We start from the raw sequence: 15,551 nt of genomic DNA, 5'->3' as shown, positions 1-15,551 counted from the left end.
AGGAGAATAAATTATCATGTAAAGGCAGATAATGTAGTTTTACTTACAATGTAGGGATCCTTTAAAGGGGGCAGGCAGTGGCACACCTGGTTAAGTGCTCACACTATAGTGACCCAAGTTCAAGCCCCCTCTCCCCACCTGCAGGGGAAAGCTTCATATGTGGTAAAGCAGGTCTGCAGGTGTCTCTGTTTCTTTCCCTCTCTGTCTACCCCTCCTTTCTCAATTTCTCTGTCTCTATCCAATAATAAATAAACAAAAAGAAAGAAAAAAAATTTTTTTTAATTTAAAGGGAATCCTTTAAAAAATAAGGTCCAGGGGAGTCGGGCTGTAGCGCAGCGGGTTAAGCGCAGGTGGCGCAAAGCACAAGGACTGGCATAAGGATCCCGGTTTGAACCCCGGCTCCCCACCTGCAGGGGAGTCGCTTCACGGGCGGTGAAGCAGGTCTGCAGGTGTCTATCTTTCTCTCCTCCTCTCTGTCTTCCCCTCCTCTCTCCATTTCTCTCTGTCCTATCCAACAACGACAACAACAATAATAACTACAACAATAAAACAACAAGGGCAACAAAAGGGAATAAATAAATAAAATAAAATAAAAAAAGAAAGTCTTTTAAAAAAATTAAAAAAAAATAAGGTCCAATTCTTCAAATCATTGCTAGAAAGAATAGTCACAAACTTAGCTACTGGTCCACAATACCTTAACCAGAAATCCAACAGCCTAAAAAACTGAAGACTAAGAGGCTTTCCTAATTCTCTTGATGGCAACATCTGACCTGGACTTGTCTAACAAGTAGGATTTTAATGTGTAGTTATTTAGCTTATATAGCGTTTGTGTAAGTATGCCTCTGCTTTGCTACAGAAATGTTAATATGATTATGGGGTGACACTGAAAAGTGTCACTGTAAGTATTTCAAGAAAGGGGCCGGAAAACTGTATTCTAAAGCTCCCACCATTGTTGGTAAGGACCCCCAAATCTTTAACTGTCTTCCACTTAGTTCACTTAGTTGTTTTTTTTCTTTTTGTTATCACCAGGTTTCTCCCCAGGTTGACTTTTTCAAATATATTGAGAGTGAGAGAGACAGAGATGGAGCAGAGATAGAGAGAAGGAAAGTCACCACAGCATCAAAACTTCCACCAGTGTCATAAGGTTTGGCTTGAACCTGGGCCTTAGACATTAAAAAGCAGGTGCACAATCCAGGTGAGGAAAATTAAAATCCATTTAGTTTTTTTTTAATCTTCTAAATATTTTTTAAAAATTTTTTTAATTATCTTTATTTATTTATTGGATAGAGACAGCCAGAAATCAAGAGGGAAGGGGGGATAGAGAGGAAGAGAGACAGAGAGACACTTGCAGCACTGCTTCACCACTCGTGAAGCTTTCCCCTCTGCAGGTGGGGACTGGGACTCGAGCCTGGGTCTTTGTGCATTGTAGCGTGTGCGCTCAACCAGGTGTGCCACCACCCGGCCCCTTCTTTTAAATATTTTTATCAGCTTCATCTTAGAAGAAACTAGGATGTTGCATCACTTACAAAACATCCCATAGACATTTTACAGTTTATTTTAATAGCAATGATTTACATGTATTTCAAAAGTTTTTAAATTAATTTTATGAACATGCAGTCGTCAAAGGGAAATTCTCAATGTGAATACTCAGTAGACTCATCTTCATCTTCCCAGTAGAGGAAAGAAGGCTGGGATCTTTAATTTCATAAAAGGCTTCCAATTTTGGTGGAAGAGCAAGGAGTAGATAAATGAGAAACTCTGTCCTAGAATTAGGACTTGGTGATGTCTTTGACATAAGAAATAGACAATAACAAAGGCGGTATCAAAAAACAACCTTTATGTGCAACTCTGACCAACTATGTGGTGTTGGTGCCATTTACAGATACAGGATAATAGTAAGGGACAAGGGACCAAGTGATGGCACACCTGGCTAAGCGCACAGTTGCAGTTCAAGCGCACAGGTTGCAGGTTCAAGCTCCTGGTCCCCACGTGCAGGGGGAATATTTCATTAACAGTGAAGAGAGCTGCAGGTGTCTCTCTGTCTCTCTCCCTCTCCCCTCTCAATTCCTCTCTGTCTCTATCTAATAATAAATAAATAAAAACATTTAAAAAAAGAGTAAAGGAGAATCTGAAATCCAAGATAAGATTCTTTTAAGGTTTTTTATTATTGTTTCTTTATTGGGGGCATTAATAGTTTGCATTTGACAGTAGTTTGTGCATGTGTAACATTTCTCAGTTTTCCACATAACAATTCCACCCCCACTAGGACTTTCTCTGTCATCATGCTCCAGGACATGATCCCTCCCCCTACCCCAGAGTCTTTTACTTTGGTGCAATACAACAAGGTTTTTTTTTTTTTTTAATTTCAAGTTCAAGATGCGAAGAGTACATTATCAGATGAGCAAATGCATGAGTATAATGTTCCAAAAGTCTCATTTATTGACATAAATTTGGGTAAATTTGAGTAATTTTGAGTAATATTTGAAATCCAGTCAATGAATATCACTGGGTATGTGTTATGAAAATAAAAAGGCATAGGATATATTATAGGGAGTTTCCACACCTAGAAGATGGATAGGATGAGAAGCAAGTAAAGAAGACAGAGGTGAGAAACGGTCTCAGAGACAGCAGAAACATGAGTCTGGAGTGGGCACATAAAATTAAAGCACAGTGCTTCCTGGAGGGAGGACTGAACGGGCAGCACAAGGTGGTTATCACCACAACACAGCCAGCTAACCAAGATGCTGCTGGTCTTGCAGAATGCAAACTGGAAAGTGTCTGTGGAATGCACTAACACAGACATCACTGCTGGGCTTGGCTACACTTTCACTGATGTGTAGGGGACTGAAATCAGATGGTGGTAGATTGATTGTAAGGGGTGGGGTGGGGATTTCTATGCAAATAGTGTGTAGGCACGATACTTTTGGGGTAGGGAAAGAAAAAGTGGACCCAGAGCTAGACATGTCTGCCTGACAATGACACTGATACTAGCTGCAAAGGAGACCAGGACAGAGGGCAGACCCAAAGGCCTACACAAAGTGAGAGAGGATGCCATCGAAAGCATGTACTGGCCCTCTCATGGGAGGGAGAGTTTACATTTTTAAAAGATCAAAAGTGTCAGCATGTACAGAAACAAGCAGGATTATGGGTTTCATGGAGAAACAGAAAAGTTTCATAGAATGGCGCGTCTGCAGTGTGTGCCCTCACTCCTGGCTCCACGTACTCCACCTCTTCTGCTGTGATGAATTTTGGCAAGCTGCCTTAAATCCCTTTAGGGACCAGGCAGAACAGAAATAAAATGTGTTAGTGGACCCAAATGCAAAGAGAAAATTATAAGGTATAGGATTCTATGGTCATTTCTGGTAAGCTCCATTCTTTGTATAAAGCCTTTCTGCCATAAGAATTCAGAACAGGGGCCGGGTGATGGCTCACCTGGTTGAGTGCACATGTCACAATGAGCACAGACCTGGGTTCAAGCCCCCGCCCCATCTGCAGGGGGAAAACTTTGCGAGTGATAAAGCACGGCAGCAGATATCTCTGTCTCTCTCCCTCTCTATCTCCCTCCATTCTCTCAATTTCTGGTTCTCTCTATCCAATAAAGATAATTTAAAAAAATATTTTTAAAAAGTTCAGAATAGTGAAGGACAAACTTGTAAGACATAAGTACACTTAAATTCTAACAACTCTATAATTTTTCTTCATTTTTTCTGCCTGTGTTGCAGATGTGCTTGTTTAGAACATCCATGGCAACCAAAAATACACTATTTTTTTATTATTTTTTATTATATCCCAGCTTGTCTACCACAGTCCTGCTATAAATATTTGTAAACAGACTAGACTTATAGAAACAATCAGGTCCCTGACCATATGGAGTTTATATACTAGTAAGTTCTACACTCTGACTGGAATGGTAGCTCTCCATCATTATATATGGGAGGCAGCAGTAAACCTTAAGATAGCTAATTGAAACTAGCAAAGTTGGGCCCTTCCAGTTTGACTCCCTTATTATTTTTTAAAATATTTATTTATTTATTTAATCCCTTTTTGTTGCCCTTGTGTTTTTTTTTTTTTTGTAGTTACTATTGTTGTCTGTCTTCGTTGTTGGATAGGACAGAGAAAAATGAAGAGAGGAGGGGAAGACAGAGAGGGGGAGAGAAAGACACCTACAGACCTGCTTCACCACCTGTGAAGTGACTCCCCTACAGGTGGGGAACCAGGGCTCAAACTGGGATCCTTACACCTGTCCTTGCGCTTTGGAAAGCTATTAAGGGAGGGGATGGAATATGGAGTTCTGGTGGTGGAAATTGTACCCCTCTTATTCTATGGTGTTGTCAGTGTTTCCTTTTTATAAATAAAACTTAAAAAAAAAAAAAACTCCCTTCAGGGTTTTGATGATACATCCTCCCCCATTGTTCTGAGATTTCAGGATCACAGTAGACCTGCATTTCCCAAGAGTAACTAGAACATATATCCCCCTGAAGCCGTTTAAGAATAATCAATCCTCAGCTCTAAAGAAAAGCATTTTTTCCAGAAGCACAAGGCAGACATCAAAGCAAAACTGACTAAACAGCTAGCCTGTCTTCTCTCCTGGAAAAATTCTGTTCAGTGAGACTGCAACAGACTTCCCACCCCCCCTATTTCAGGGAGACAGAAACTATGTTTTCAGTCTACTACTTTGAGACTAGAAAGTAAAATAAAGAGAGCGTATGGGATGGGCCACGCAATGGCACACCTGGGTGAGAGCACATGTTACAGTGCACAAGGACCCAGGTTTGAGCCCCAAGTCCCTACCTGTAGGGGGAAAGCTTTTCGAGTGGTGAAGCAGGGCTGCAGGTGTCTCTCTCCCTCTCTATACCCTCTTGATTTCTGACTGTCTCTATCATATCAATAAAGATAATATATATTTTTTTAAAGAAAAAGACAGCATATAGAGCACTGATTATACATAGAAAATAGAGAGAGAGGGAAAGGAGAACCAAAGCAGCACTCCAGCATACACAATACTGGGGGCTGAAGTTGGGAACTCATGCTCACCCCACAGCTGTGCTGCCTCCAGAGTCATGGACAGACAGGACTTTTAAAGTGCTAGATCAAACCATATCTCACTCATACAGAAATCATATATAAATCTGTTACTAATAATGAGAGCGTGGACATGTGCCCCAGTACACCGTGGGGGCTGAGGCCTGTGACCTGGGCCCTTCAGCATGGTAAAGCATGCGCTCTATCAGGTGAGCTATTTTTGGTCCCCTCCATCACTCAATTTTAACAGGCACCAACCTATTTTCAAATTTGCTCCAGTTCTCTTTAAAAGAAAGTTGTCCAAGGGGGTTGGGCAGCAGCACAGTGGGTTAAGCACACATGGTGTGAAACTCCAGGACCTGCACAAGGATCCCGGTTAAAGCCCCCAGCTCCCCACCTGCAGAGGGGTCGCTTCACAGGTGGTGAAGCAGGTCTGCAGGTGTCTATCTTTCTCTCCCCTTCTGTCTTCCCTTCCTCTCGATTTCTCTCTGTTGTATCCAATAACAAGGGCAATGGCAACAACAATAACAATAACAAGGGCAACAAAAATGGGGGGAAAAGTTACTGCAGGTGCTCTAGCCAAACCTTCCTGCTCCAGTTAGTCACCATTTCTAAAGCCTATGAGTCGAATTTCCATGTTTTCTCTTAGTTTCATGTACTTTCTTTAGATACATATGTATCAATAAGTAGTGTATGCTATGTTGTTTTGAAACTTTACGTAATATTGTGTACATGCGTTGGCAACTTGTTTCTTTTAAATATTTATTCCCTTTTGATGTCCTTGTTGTTTCACTGTTGTAGTTATTACTGTTGTTGTTACTGATGATGTCATTCTAGGATAGGACAGAGAGAAAGAGATGGGAAAGACAGACCTGCTTTAGCACCTGTGAAGCGACTCCCTGCAGATGGGGAGGCAGGGGGCTTGAACTGGGACGCTGGTCCTTGTGCTTTGCACCACCTGTGCTTAACCCGCTGTGCTAACGTTGGACTCCCACTTTTTTTTTTTTAATCCACAGTGCTTATTGGAACCCTGAGCTAGTGACAAGCATAGATTTAGTTCATTCATTTTTTTTTTTTTTTTTACTAGAGAGCAATAATCCACTGGCTGAGTAAAGCAGCATTTGACTACCTTCCTACGACTGTGCAAATGGTTTGCTCTACAATGCTACTATTTTAAACGCTGCTATCTTTGATGTATGTTTGCTTGGGCAAACATCCCATGTTTAGTTAAGAACTCAATTGAACTAAAATTTAGGTGTGGATGAAAAACAGTATTGTATGGAAGTGATTCCACTCATGCTTCTTTATAGAGAGAGAATTCACATGAACTGAAGAACTGTATGATGACTTGGAAGAAAAAATATATTTAAATGGCATGTAATACTTACCAGAAACTTGTGTTAATGAATTTGTGGAACTAATGAAAATAAAGCTGATGTTCTCTCTGGGTACAATTCACTGGCAGTAATTCTTCAAGAGCCCAGAAAAGCCCATATGTAATTTTGCTGACATAAATATTTTTGCTCTAGCCACAGGCCAATTAGTTCAGCTACAGTACCAGTTGTTCAGCTGTTCTGCTAATTGTGTCATGTTTACATCAAAAAAATGTAAACACAGAACTATTGAGTAAAGAGAGGAATAGGAGAAGGGATGAGAAAATAAATGCCGGCCGGAGTCGGGTGGTGGGGCACCTGGATGAACACACATGTTATAATGTGCAAGGACGCAGGTTCAAGCCTCCAGTCCTCACTGCAGGGGGAAAGCTTCTTGAGTGGTGAAGCAGGGCTGCAGGTGTCTCTGTCTTTCTCCCTATCACCACCCCCCTCTGAATTTCTGGTGGTCTCTATCCAATAAATAAATAAAGATGATTTAAAAAATTTTACAGCGGTCCAGGAGGTGGTGCAGTGGATAAGGCATTGGATTCTCAAACATGAAGTCCTGAGTTCAATCCCTGGCAGTACATGTACCAGAGTAACGTCTGGTTCTCTCTCTCTCCTATCTTTCTCATTAATAAATAAATAAAAATCTTTTTAAAAAAATTACAAAAAAAGAAATGTGATACTAAAAAAAAAAATACAGTTTTGGCTGTTGTATGCCTTACCCTACCTTTTCTTAGACTGATGCACTACAAAATCTATTCTCTCGTGGTAATACTGATGACTGAATTATTTTGTCATCACTATAGAAAAGGGTTACAGAGAAAAAAATATTAAAATGAAAAAACTGAGACACGGTGGTAGCACACCCCACTGAAGTGCACATTACAATGAATAAGGACTTGGGTTCAAGCCCTGATCACCACCTGCAGAAGTGAAACTTCCCAAGCAGTGAAGCAGTGCTGCAGGTATCTCTCTTACTCTCTTCAACTCTCTCTCCCCTTCCCTGTCAATTTCTCTGTGTCTATCCAATAAATAAATAAAATATTTTTAAAAAGAGGAAGAAACTCTATAGGGAAAATCTGTAATTCCAACACAATTGGGATATGTGGTAGGTCTAATAGTACAAATTTATAAAGGGATGACTGAGAAGCTATTAAAATTCTCACGGTTGGGGAGTTGGGTGGTAGCGCAGCTGGTTAAGTGCACATGGTGCAAAGCACAAAGACCAGCATAAGGATCCTGGTTCGAGTCCCCAGCTCCCCACCTGCAGGGGAGTTGCTTCACAGGTGGTGAAGCAGGTCTGCAGGTGTTTATCTTTCTCTTTCCCCTCTACCTTCCCCTCCTCTCTCCATTTCTCTGTCCTATCCAACAACGACATCAACAACAATAACTAAAAGCAAGAGCAACAAAAGGGAAAATAAATAAATATAAAAAAATTTAAAAATTCTCACGGTATTGCTCCAAGTGTCTGAGAAAGGGGCTGAATCTCATAAGACATCAAATCAGATCTATTTTCACATGACATCAAAAAGCAACACTCTATATCTTTCCTTTTTTGTTAAAGATTTATTAGGGCTGAATAGAAGTTGGGGAAGGGGGGGAGACACCTGCTTTGCCATATGCACAACCTGGGATCAGGTCCCTGGTTCACCACATGGGGGTGCTGCTACCACAATGGGGAAGCTCAGGTGCTGTCAAGTCACTATCCACAGAATGGAGTCATGGCAACGACTGATATTTAGAGATTGATTTATTACTCCAGATGGGGATAGGGCAGGGAGGGGAGTAACCAGAGTGCTACTCAGCTCTAGTGTAAGGCGGTGCTGGGAACGGAGCCTGCAACTTTGGGGGATCTCAGTAATGAAATTGGTGTTCTAACAGGTTGTTACCTCCCAGGACCACCTCCTCGGTTTTCTTTTTTTTTTTTTTTCCTCCAGGGTTATCGCTGGGGTTTGGTGCCTGCACTACAAATCCACTGCTCCTGGAGGCTATTTTTCCCCTTTTGTTGCCCTTGTTGTTTATCACTGTTGTTGTTATTGCTGTTGGATAAGACAGAGAGAAATCGAGAGAGGAGGAGAAGACAGAGAAGGGGAGAGAAAGATAGACACCTGCAGACCTGCTTCACCACCTGTGAAGCAACCTCCCTGCAGGTGGGGAACCGGGGGCTCAAACCGGGATCCTTACGCCAGTTCTTGTACTTTGTGCCATGTGTTTATCCCACTGTGCTACCACCCAGCTCCCACCTCCTAAGTTTTCAATTCACATCTCACCTAGTTTTATATTATTACAATATTACAGATTTTTTGTTTTCCAATCAGTCATAGTCTCTGGAAGTACTTTGCTAATTGAATGCAGTAATGCTGCATCAAACCCCTATTTTTCATAAAGACAGGAGTCAATTTTCTTACTACAAAAAAAACAAACAACACTAGGTCTCAGTGAAGTCATATATAAATATGCTTATTTTATATGTCTTGAAGGACAGAAAGAGGACACATACACGCCAGAGGGCGACTCTGAACTAGGTGCTGCTGGGACCTCAGCCATGTTAAGTCCTGTGTTCTATCTGCTGAGCCACTGCCCTGAAAGCATCAGTGCAAATAACACACTGTACACTCCTTAACCAAAATGCCCAATGTGTTTCAAATGACAATCAGAATTCCAAAAGGCTCTTTGGAGAGAAGGGATTACAGTTCCCATTGCTGACATCTAGTTAAGGACTGTGAGATGCAAGTATTGTCACTCAAATAATTCTTCCAAAATGACCTGTCTGATACTTTACTTTCTCTATCTTTGCAAATGCCAATGCAGGTTTATGCAACTATTCAAGAGCAGAGCACTCCTGTTTGCTATCATTTGATAGGTTATTTTTGGAATCAGGTAATGTTCAAATATTTTTTCCATATACACTAATGGTCATAGTATTTCTGGACTCCCAAAATAGTAATACTAAATAACAGGAATAGTTTACTTTTAGATAGCAGAATAAACTTGTATTATGAAACAATTTTGAGACAGAGTAATGGTTATGCAAAAAGATTTTCATGTCTGAAGCACTGAGGTCCCAGGCTCAATACTCAGCACCACCATAAGCCAAAAAGGGGACGGGGAATACTAGGAGAGCTTTAAACCTTTCTTGCTACAACTATGAGCACTGACTCTACATGGTAAGACAGAAGAATGAATCATTTTAAAAAAAAAAAAAAAGCTAAGATGACCATGCATGTGCTAGCAGTGTGGTAAATATATGAACCATAAAGTACAAAGGTACATTTTAGAGAAGATACTTTCACCATTAATTTAGAGATAAGAAACTTGAGAGTGATGTTAAGTCACCTGCCCAAAGTCAAAGACAGAAGTGAACCTTAGTCCAGGTATGTACATTTTCAAAAGCCTAGGATCTTAACCACTATGCCTATGTTTCTAAACTCAAAATACTGCAACTTACTGCAACAGCAAATTTCCCACTGCTTTAAATCCCTTAAGTACTCATTAACTCAAGTCAAATGGTCACTCCAAGTTGTTTGCACTTAGGATAAATTAAAAAAATAATAATAATAAAAAGGTAGGGCCAGGTAGTGGCTCACCTGGTTGAGTGCAAGAATCATTACAGTGTGCAAGAATCAGGGTTCAAGCCCTGGGTTCCTACCTGCAAGGGAAAAGCTTAACAAGTGGTGAAGCAGGGCTGCAGGTGTCTCCCCACCTCTTTCCTTCTCTATCTTCCCCTCCCCTCTCAATTACTCTGTCTCTATCCAATAATAAGTAAGTATTAAAAAATATTTAAAAGAAGGCAAATGGGCTTGCTGAACTTCTGTGACTGTTCAGAATAAAACTCACTTGATGCAAATTTGTCAAGCCTACTTAAGAACACTTACAAACACCAAAAAAAAACAAAAAAACGAAAAGGATCTGTATTTGTGTTCTGCCAGGAGGAGGAGGAGAAAAAGAAAGAGTAAGAAAGGAAATCCTACTTGAATCCGCCACTTCAGTGTGATTTTTCCATTCCTGTCACCAAAACCCCAGCAACTGTCCTGCTCCAAGTACTTGGTCTTCACCCAGGGTACCAGCACCCACCTCGGGCCACTTCTCTGACAGCCTCCCGACTGTTATTCTCCAGCCTCTACTTTTTATTTATTTTTATCTTTTAACCAGAGCCCTACTCAGCTCTGGTTTATGGTGTTTCAGGGGATTGAACCTGGGACTTTAGAGCTTCAGCTGTGAAAGTCATTTGCAAAACCATCATGCTGCTTCCCCAGATCCATTTTTTTTTAAGATTTTTTAAAATTTATTTATTCATGAGAAATGATAGGAGAGAAAGAACCAGACATCACACTGGTACATGTATTGCCAAGGATTGAACTCAGAACCTCATGCTAAGAGTCCAATGTCTTATCCACTGCGCCACCTCCTGGACCACCCCAGCTCCTTTTCAAAAGATCTTAAATTTCATTTTAGGGAGCCGGGAGGTAGTGCTGCGGGTTAAGGGCATATGGAATGAAGTGCAAGGACCCGCATCAGGATACCTGCAGGGGAGTCGCTTCACAAGCGGTGAAGCAGGTTTGCAGGTGTCTTATCTTTCTCTCCCCCTCCTCTCTCCATTTCTCTCTGTTCTATCCAACAACGACAGCAGTAACAAGAAGGGCAACAAAAGGGGGGAAAAAATAGCCTCCAGGAGTAGTGCATTCGTAGTGCAGGCACCGAGTCCCAGCAATAACCCTGGAGACAAAAAAATAAATTCATTTTAGCCAGAGCCCTGCTCAGCTCTGGTTTATGGTGGTGCAGGGGGGCTTGAACCTGAGACTTTGAAGCCTTAGCTGTGAAAGTCACTGCAAAACCACCGTACTGTTTCTCCAGCTCCTTTTTATATAAAGATCTTAAACTTCATGTTAGCCAGAGCCCTGCTCAGCTCCGGTTTAAGGTGGGGCAGGGGCTTGAACCTGGGACTCGGCGCCTCGGGCAGAGTTTCCGGAAAAGCTCGATGCTGGGCCCCCGCCCAGCCCTCACTTCTCACAACTCTGCACCCCCCATGTGTCGGTTGAAAACCGACCGATGTGGACACACTGCCAGTTCTGAATATTCAAGTCTTTTTCCTTTCTCCCCCTTCTTTCCCCGCTATCGCCTTTCCAAGCAGCCCCAGCCGCTGGGGCCCGCTCCAGCCCCGCAGCCCGGGCTCCGGGGAGGGAACATGCGGGGCGGCACGGGACCGGCCGGGTGCGGGAGGCACGGCGGCGGGCAGCACAGCCGAGGGCGGGCACCGCGGGCTGCGTCTCCACGGGTCCGTCCCCGCCGCGCGTCCCCGGGCCTCGGCCTGTGCCTCCGCCTCGCCCCGGGAGCCCCTCCTTCTGAACGCGAGAGATCGCGATTGACCAGTCCTGGGGGGGGAAGGCGCCACGCCGGACCCGAGCCCGCTCACCTGACGATCCGCCGGCAGCACCGCGTCTGCTCCTGGCGCGAGATTGGCAGCCCGGCCGGTCCGAGAGATCAGCTGATTCACGGGAGGCGGGGCTTCCCGGCAGGAGGCGGGACTGCCGAGCCGCTGAGGACTGCGCAGGTAGGCGAGGACTAAACCAGAGGTGGGCGTGATTAGCTTTCGACGGCGAACGATAGGGATCAAAATTGCTCAAGAGACCTTGGCGCTGCGGACAACCTTCTTTAGAAACATTCCCTCCTTCCTCCACGAGGGCGGGGCCTCCAAAGCCGTCACCAGGCGGCGTCGGGACCTAACTACCTGCGCGCTTCCCTGCTAACACATGGAAGCGAGAATAGTTGGCTGTTACGGTCATTAGGTTGCCACCTACAAGTGAGAGAGTTATGAGGATCAGCTCGCTACTCTATACAGTGGAAAGGTAAAAACATCTTCAAACTGTCTCCGAACTAAACCAAACGTTGGGCGCTCCCCTTCCCGCCCCTGATAATGACGTCATCACCACGCCGCCTCTCCGGTGGGCCCCAGAGGCCGCCTAGTGTTTTCATTGCATAGCTGCAACGTGGGAAAGAAAGGAAAGATTGGCCTTGCCTAGGATCCACAGAGCTCCCCAGTACGGTGTTTGCCCAGCTCAGTTGCATGGCTGCTGGCTTGTAACCCAACTAGACTCACACCTCCTAAATCCTCTCAGAAATATTTTTTGGAGCTGTCTCTCTTGGCGCACAGAGGATGCAAACTGCAAGTGTGCAGTCACTCATTCTGCAGATTTGTATTCAGACCAATGCAGAGGTTGCAGCCTGTGTCTGAAGCTCCAATGCATACATATTCTATCATATTCACCAGTACTTAAACTTAACTTGCCTCATGGGTCCTCCTCTCATCTGCAAAAACATTCGTATGCAACAATCTAACCCACCCTTGCACCAGTCCTGGAAATCGCAAAGCCCTGAGAACAGTAACACTGCAAAACAAAGGTGTCCAACTTTGAAAGCATCTTTCATGTGACCAGGCAATCTTGCAAAAACGAAAACAGTCCTTTGTCCTTTAACCGTTGCTGCTCAGAATCTCCTATCCCTATCCACATTCTCAACTAATGCAGTCTCCTAACTTCTTAATGAACCGCCTCGGCCCTCCCTTGGTAAAAGTAAACAAATGAAAACTGCCTTGTGCATTTTTTAAGGAAATGGAATCATCAAGGACGGCGTTCCATAACACCCACAAGCCACTTTTACAAAACTTACCTGCAACCCCGGGCTTCTTTTCTTGACCCTTTCTCCTTGGACGGTGGTCTTCTCAAGGTGAGTCCCTCCACCTGAAATTAAGATCCTTTCCCCGTACAGATTTTTCTTTCTTCTCCTTTGTGTATTTTCTTTTATTTAAATATTTCTTTTATTTTAATGAGAGGTGCAAAGAGGAAGACCAGAGAACTGCTGAGCTCAGGCTTTTGGTGGTGTGGGGATTAAACCTGGGACCTAGGAGCCCCAGGTATGAAAGTCTTTTGTGTAACCATTAAGCTATCTCCCCAGCCTTTTTGTTTTATTTTTTTAAATTTTATGCCAGAGCATTTCTCAGCTCTGGTTTATGGTGGGACTGGGGACTGAACCTGGGGCCTTGGGGCCTTAGGCATGAGAGTCTTATTGCATAGCCATCATGCTGTCTACTCCTGTATCCCAGCCCTTCTTTAATGCATTTTTAAAGAGTAAGTTATTCTCACGTTACTAGATAAGACTATTGCTGCTTATCCTATCTTCTTTTTCCTTTATCCTCCTTTTATTTGCAACCTACTTCTACTGTCTGCTATCCCAATATTCCCCATTCCATTCTACAACTTCTCCTTTTTTATGTTTTTAGAAACCAGTAGTCATTGCTTAAATTTGGAATTCAATAATATTTCCTAAGAATAGAACTGTTTTATGCAACCACTTAAAAGAAGAATATGGTCCAAGGAAGTGGCTTATTGGTAGAGTGTGTGCATTGTATGCATGAAGCACTAGGTTAATCCCTGGAACCACATAAGAGCAATGAAGAAAAAAATAAGTAAAAAATCTATGGATAGTGGACTAGTAATGTGGAACTTTCTCAGTGTTGAAAGCTTATACCCCTTCTCCCACCCTCATTTAAAAAATGGGCTGGTGAGGTGTCTCAGCAGTAGAATACAACCTTATTATGGGTGAGGCTTTGGGCTCAATCCAACAATTACACTAAAAAAGGCAAAATAAGAGTGTATTGCACCAAAGTAAAAGACTCTGGTGTGTGGGGGGGGTTAGGGTTCATGTGCTGGAATACGATGGCAAGGACCTAGTAGGGGTTGTATTGTTATGTGGTGTCAGGCTACCACAGGGAGGAGAGAGAGAAAGAGGAGATCCGGAGGGGTGTGGGGTGAGGGAACACAATTCTTTATTCGCAGGCACCTCAGAGTTGAGTGAGAGTACAAGAGTTTGGGCCACGTGGAGCTAGCAAAAATGGCCTCTACACGCAGCACCCTTCCTTTCACTGAGGTGAAAAGCCAGGGCGGAAGAAGAAGGGCTTTTATGGGACATGATTGGCTAGGAAACAAGGCACTTGGGGATAGGATAATGGGAAGGGGGAGGAGTAAACAAAGCACTCCAACTATCTTGGGGAATTGACAATGCAATGAGGGGACAACATGGCCGCTGTGACTGCATCTGCTCAATTTCCCAGCAATGTGGAAAACTGGAGAATGTTATGCATGTACAAACTATTGTATTAACTGTTGATGGTAAAACACTAATCCCCCAGTAAATAAATTTTTTTTTAAAAAGGCACAATAGGTGACCTGGGAGGTGGTACGATGGGTAAACCATTGGACTCTCAAGAAGCCTTGGGTTCATTCTCTAGCATCTCATGTGCCATAATGATGCTCTGGTTTCCTCCTCTTCCTCCTCCCCTCCCTCCTCCTCCTCCTTTCTCTACCCCTCTCTTTCTCACAAATTAATGAATAAATATTTAAAAATAAAATAAAGATCATGCACATGATCTATATGTATTGATTTAGAATCATCTGGAGGTTAGGTTGTAAAAAGAACATAGATGCTAAGTTGCATATGCGCTATATAGCAGTCTTTCAATTTTGTGTTATGTGGGTGTCTTTTTTTTTTTTCTTCTTTTTTTCCTCCAGGGTTATTGCTGGGCTCAGTGCCTGCACCATGAATTCACCCCTCCTGGAGGCCATTTTTTCCCCTTTTGTTGCCCTTGTTGTTGTAGCCTCGTTGTGGTTACTATTATTGCCATTGTTGATGTTGTTCATCATTGTATAGGACAGAGAAAAATGGAGAGAGGAGGGGAAGACAAAGATGGGGAGAGAAAGATAGACATCTGCAGACCTCCTTCACCGCCTATGAAGCGACTCCCCTGCAGATGGGGAGCCGGGGGCTCCAACTGGGATCCTTACCTAGGTTATGGGCGTCTTTTCATGAGAGGACAGGGCAGAGAAAGAGTAAGAGAGAGCATATATATCCTCTTCATCTATGAGTGTATTCATTTTAAGAAATACAAAAGTGAATGAAACTGGAAGAGGGGACAGAGATGGGAGAGAAAAGTCTCTTTGTACCATTTAGCACTGTTTGAATTTGTACCTTTACAAATCCAGGTTTTGTTGTTGTTTTCTAACCAGAGGTCTACTCAGCTCTCGCTTATGTTGGTGCTGGGGACTGAAGACTGATTCTGGGTTTTCAGAGCCTCAGACATGAAAAAATTCGTTGGAT

At 43.1% G+C, this 15,551-nt stretch overlaps 2 protein-coding genes across 3 annotated transcripts in view; one reads left to right on the top strand and one right to left on the bottom strand.

The window, feature by feature from the left end:
• The window catches only part of ALS2 (alsin Rho guanine nucleotide exchange factor ALS2), a 97,922-nt gene extending 85,981 nt beyond the window's left edge, over positions 1-11,941 (bottom strand). Inside the window, exon 1 of the mRNA XM_060193494.1 lies at positions 11,815-11,941. The gene's annotated coding sequence lies outside the window, so the exon portion shown is untranslated. The remainder of the gene's footprint in view (positions 1-11,814) is intronic.
• Positions 11,942-12,236: 295 nt separating this feature from the next.
• Positions 12,237-15,551, top strand: part of CDK15 (cyclin dependent kinase 15) — a 155,218-nt gene continuing 151,903 nt past the window's right edge. For both annotated transcript variants that reach the window (XM_060194133.1, XM_060194129.1), the window contains exon 1: positions 12,237-13,124. The gene's annotated coding sequence lies outside the window, so the exon portion shown is untranslated. The remainder of the gene's footprint in view (positions 13,125-15,551) is intronic.

This window comes from Erinaceus europaeus, chromosome 7 (genome assembly GCF_950295315.1).
Source record: "Erinaceus europaeus chromosome 7, mEriEur2.1, whole genome shotgun sequence".
Taxonomy (NCBI): Eukaryota; Metazoa; Chordata; class Mammalia; order Eulipotyphla; family Erinaceidae; genus Erinaceus; species Erinaceus europaeus.
This window is presented reverse-complemented; position numbering and strand designations above follow the sequence as displayed.